This window comes from Zingiber officinale, chromosome 3B, assembly GCF_018446385.1.
Source record: "Zingiber officinale cultivar Zhangliang chromosome 3B, Zo_v1.1, whole genome shotgun sequence".
Classification (NCBI taxonomy): domain Eukaryota; kingdom Viridiplantae; phylum Streptophyta; class Magnoliopsida; order Zingiberales; family Zingiberaceae; genus Zingiber; species Zingiber officinale.
In genome coordinates this window covers 125,503,954-125,509,053 of record NC_055991.1, presented here as the reverse complement: position 1 = coordinate 125,509,053, position 5,100 = coordinate 125,503,954, and the positions used below count along the sequence as shown (strand labels likewise).

The following is a 5,100-nucleotide window of genomic DNA, read 5'->3' as shown; positions in this document are numbered from 1 at the left end:
TCTCCTTTTTCCATTTGGAGGTTTGTCAACTGACTTTGAAGGATATTCCGTCTTGCTAGCTTTGCTTCTTATGTGCCTTCGTGAAGCTCTAAGAACTTTTCCCAGAGTTCTTTGGCCAAGGTGTAGCTTTCGATGTTGTTGACTTCTTGAGGCGGTAACATACTTAGTAGATGGTATTCTGCTCTGCTATTTGCTACGAAGTTGTTTTGCTCATTCTTCATCTAAAGGTATTCTTCTTTTTTTTCTCCTTGTTGATCCTAAGGAACTATAAAACCATATTTGATTATTAAAATAATTTCAAAATAAATTTTTAGAAATACCTCTATTTGGCGTTTCTAGTTTGCGGACTCTCCCTCGAACTTTGGCGGGTAAATGCTTGGTTTGGCCATCATCTCCTTGCTTTAGTAGGCTATTAGTCCTTCTAGAGCCGTTCGAGCTCTGATATCAATTATTGGTCCTAGTACGACCGACAAGAGGGGGTGAGTTGCCTGAAATTACAAGTATATACTTCCTCTCTCTTTCTACTTAAGTTAGACAAACACTTAATAAATGAAAGATGAAATCTATAAAAAAAGAAATACAAGATAATCAGATTTACTTGGTTGGTAATAAAAAGATTGCTAGTCTAAGGCAGTGTTAGCTCACTAAGATCTCCTTCAACGAGCAAATCCTCGGAGGTGGAGAAGCACCATACAAGTATTGTAAGCACAACAACAAAAAATAGAATAATAAATTCGAATTACAAAAAGTGTTTTACTAAATGAAAAAGACTAGGGTTTTATTTATAGCATATTGGTTGAACTAGCCGTTTTACTGATGTAGCATCTCCGAGAACCTAGACCTAGTCTGAGCATCTCTAGTTGTACGCTTTATCTACTCGCAATGGCTACTCAACGATGTGATGATAAAAATCCATCCTTGTCTAGGCGCCTAGACCAATCCAAGTGCCCGGAGTGCTGTTGACGTAGACCTGAACGTCACCCGTAGCAGTGTTTGGTTGAAGAGCTGCCCAAGGGAGTCCGGGCGCCCGAAGTTCGAGCACCTGGATATGGTCCAGGTGCCTAGATAAGTCAACATAGTGTTGACTTACCCGGTCTTCTACTCCGGTCACTTAGGTGATTCTTTGGCTATCCATAATTGAGCTCACCCGAACTCAACTCTAACCTTCTCTCCTAGAGCAGTCTTCTACTCCGGCTTCTCGTCCCTCGGAAGCATCGCACATATCCTTCTCGTCCGCCGGTGTACTCTTTTGCACTCTACAAGAAAAAAGCTTATAGACAACGCTTTAAAAGCATTGTTTATGTAGTTAAAAAGCGTTGTTAAAAGTATTGTTGTCAAAAGTCCACTCAAAGACAACGCTTTAAAAGTGTTGTCGTTTGTAGCAAAGACACCGCTTTAAAAGCGTTGTCATTTTTTTGCAAAGACAACACTTTAAATATGTTGTTATTTTTTGTACAGATAACACTTTTACAATGATTTAAAAGCGTTGTCTTTTTAAAATAAAAAAATAAAAAATCATATTTGTTTTTCTATTTACAAAAGAGTTGTTTTTATATTTACAAAACCATTATTTTTCTTTGACCTTGCTATAGAAATGAAATCAACCATAACTTAACAAAAAGAAAGGTAAGTTACAATCTTTCAACAAGACATCAAAATCATGACACATCAATCCAAGTACACTATATATATATATATATATATATATATATATATATATAAGATACAAAAATTAGGTATATATATATATAAAAGATACAAAAATTAGGTACATAGTTCCCAAAATAATGATATTACTGTCCAAATGATTCAAACAAGATTAGAAGATAATTGACATATCAGATTCGAAGATAGTTCCCAAAATGATAGATACATTGATTAACACAAACATTAACCAGACATCATCCAAATTTGAAGAGAATTAACATGCATGTGAAATCAATCCATCTTCAGTTGATTCAACATTGACCTTCCAATTCTAGCAAAAAATAATTGAAATGATAAGAATTGAGAGTATATATAGAACATTAACCTTCAGTTTTTGAAAGTATAAATTTTACAGTAGGAATTGAGACATCCTAAAAGACTTGATTAAATTGGCATAACAGCTTGAAATAAACAAACAAAAAGACTAAGTAATGATCGACAAATAATCATATATTTCTTATTTTACAAGGATAATCTTATCAATCAAGATCCTTTGAAGGCACTAAACAATTGTGCATATTTTTGCCAACCATTATGACAAGATGATAAAGAAGTGATCATTAATATATGAACTATTAAGTTACAATTAAAAAGAGTTGGTGGTATGACTTTATTTGTCCAAAAACTTTCCATAATAATTCTAAGGGATATAGTAATTTTTTCATAAGTGAAAAGTTTTTACACAGACATAAAGACATAAGAACCTTTGTCCAGATTAGAATCCTTTATTATATGATAGTTATCAATACATTTAACACTAGCTTCTCAGAAGTTAGAATCCAAACATGAGTTTTCCATAAGCGGGAATCAAGGTCAACCTCATAGTCTCTGTGCTTCAGGGGTTTCCTTTACACTGGAGGAGCTTTGTCTAGCATATAAAAAAAAAAAAGGAAAAGTAATTGACCAAACAATTATCATGCAAAAAAAAAAGAAGCTAGTAACATCAGCATGTTCCAAGAGCAAACCTTTGGATTTAAACCTATCCTCCTCCTGTGCCAAAGAAAGAAGAAATTGAAATAAGGAATTCAACTATTAAAAAAAGCACTCAATGTATTTGACTGTATTATCCATGGTGATTGCGAATCACGTCTTGCCTTTCCCGTTCTCGGGCTTTCTGAAGAAACTCTTCTTGGTCCCATTTCCTTCGAAAAGTGTTATCAACTCCATCAACCCATCCGGAAAGTTAGAAGCAGACATGTAAATGGAAAATCAATAGACATACCAACAAATATCATAAAGGATGATGGCAAAATGAAACTCACATTACTGCGAGGCTGAGCCATTCAAAAACCTTGTTAAGACAGATTCCTATGGTGAAGCAAACAACAAAATTTTTGTAGTTATTTTTGGCGGCAAAGCAAGTAGTACCGAGTCTAGTAGTGAAAACATTGTTAGCCTGAACTCTAAAAATATGGGTAATGTGGAAGAAAAAATCATGATATGAGCAGTCGAGAGTTCCTCCAGTGCAAAGGAAACCCCTTTACTGTCAGTCATAAAATTTGTGCATAATTTGTGTCGTGGTGTTTTAGAAGTGAACATGAGATATAACAAACAAAGAAAATAGTTTTTTTTTTTAAGAAAAAAAACAAAAGGATACAAAGCTGAGGAAGATGAATGTCGCACTTCATCCAATACTAACTCAACATTTTTAGTAGTTAGGGGCAACTCTACTAATCGATCCGGATTAGCAACTGATTTAACCACTATAGCTAATAGAAATCAACTAAACAAAAGAAAGAACATCCTTTCATTTTGGAAAATATGATAAACAGGTGGATAGAATCATAGAATTATGGTAGGTGTAGAATATCTCCTAAGCAAAACTACAAAATGCTAATACTTTGATACTATCATCATCATCATCATCATCAAAGTCCTTTTACTCCCAACTATTTGGGGTCGGATACATGGATATAGCCCTCCATGGAAGTTTAGACTATGCTACTAGTGATATCTAGATCTCCTAAAACACTTTTGGTTTGTTAGCCAAAGTTTTATTTTATAAGGGATGACCATACAATAGAACCTAGAAAAATGCATATCAATGGCAAGAACAAAGATTAAAGGCTTCGAAAAGCTCACCGATTGTCCTCCTAGGTTTATAAATTGACCGACAAGAGGAGGAACCCCTTCTATGTGGAATTCAGCTCAATTCCTGTAAACAAAACCAATCAAATCTTAAATTTTTGGGATGCCAATCCAAACCATAAAACATGAGGGAAAAATAATTACCTTGAGGTAGAGAGGACGGAGTGGTACGATAGAGGCGACGACAGAAGAGCATGTGGCTTCCATGCAAAGTGAGGGATTCGTCAACACCGAGGCTTACATCATATTAACCAAGAATCTACCTCCTTTGTTCTCTTCTTCTTCGTCCTTCTCCGCTCTTCCTACGTTCGCTTATTTAAAAAGAGACGAGATGAACGAGAATGCATTAGTAGAATCATGGAAATAGGAAATATAAATTTTAAAAAAAGATAACAAAGTGATAATAGTGCGATCGGACCGCAACCACATGCGAAGATTAACCCGCAACGACAAAAAGATTATTTCACCGGGAAAGAGGGACAAGGGAAAAACAAATATTTATATATAAAATCCTTTTTCCAATAGAACTTATAGAAGCATGTCTTCTTTACCTGGTAACCTCCTGAAGAAGTTAAAAGCGGCGGAGGGCGTCTTGCTTCGCAAGCTATAGGGGTCCTCCTGAAGAAGTTAAAAGCGACGGAGGGCGTCTTGCTTCGCAAGCTATAGGGGTCCTCCTGAAGAAGTTAAAAGCGACGGAGGGCGTCTTGCTTCGCAAGCTATAGGGGTTTGCTGGAGAGGAGTTAGACGGAGAGTGTATGAGATGAGGAGAAAAGTTGGATGAAGAGGAGTTCACTGGAGAAGAGTTCATTGGAGAGGAGTTGGATAGAGAGGGCGTGAGATGAGGAGTTGGACGGAGAGGACGTGAGATGAGGTTCGTGTGAGAGTGGCTCAAGAGGAGATCGAAGACACACGAGAGGGGTTTGATCGGGAGGTATTCGGGATATAGGTGGATGCCAAGTGAAACCTAGACTATTTCTACTCTTTACTTGATCCAACAGTTCATATCATCCAGATCTAGATGAGAATTTGACAATAGGCACCTCTTTTTAAAAATCATTGTCATATACACTAAAAAATGCTAATAGACAATACTTTTCAAAAAGCATTATCTTTGACCTACAAAAATCAGTAATAGATAACGATTTTTAAAAAAACATTGTCTATTAGTAAGAAAATAAATTGATAGACAACGCTTTTCATTAAAAGCGTTGTAAAAAAAATAACACTCTTTTAAATAAGAGTTGTTTTTTTAAGTGTTGTAGAATTTCAATTTTCTTGTAGTGGCAGATTCTCATCCTTCGAATT

General features: G+C 35.7%; 2 long non-coding RNA genes across 2 annotated transcripts; both read right to left on the bottom strand.

Annotated features, from left to right (window-relative positions):
- Positions 1–1,751: 1,751 nt before the first annotated feature.
- Positions 1,752–2,699, bottom strand: LOC121967600. The gene is made up of 3 exons (XR_006107809.1): positions 2,673–2,699; positions 2,526–2,575; positions 1,752–1,978 (listed from the first exon to the last, which is right to left on the bottom strand). It is a non-coding gene; the product is annotated as an uncharacterized LOC121967600 (long non-coding RNA).
- A 103-nt stretch (positions 2,700–2,802) lies between these two features.
- Positions 2,803–4,747, bottom strand: LOC121967599. Its single transcript, XR_006107808.1, has 4 exons — positions 4,347–4,747; positions 3,940–4,106; positions 3,790–3,862; positions 2,803–3,015 (listed from the first exon to the last, which is right to left on the bottom strand). It is a non-coding gene; the product is annotated as an uncharacterized LOC121967599 (long non-coding RNA).
- Positions 4,748–5,100: the final 353 nt, after the last annotated feature.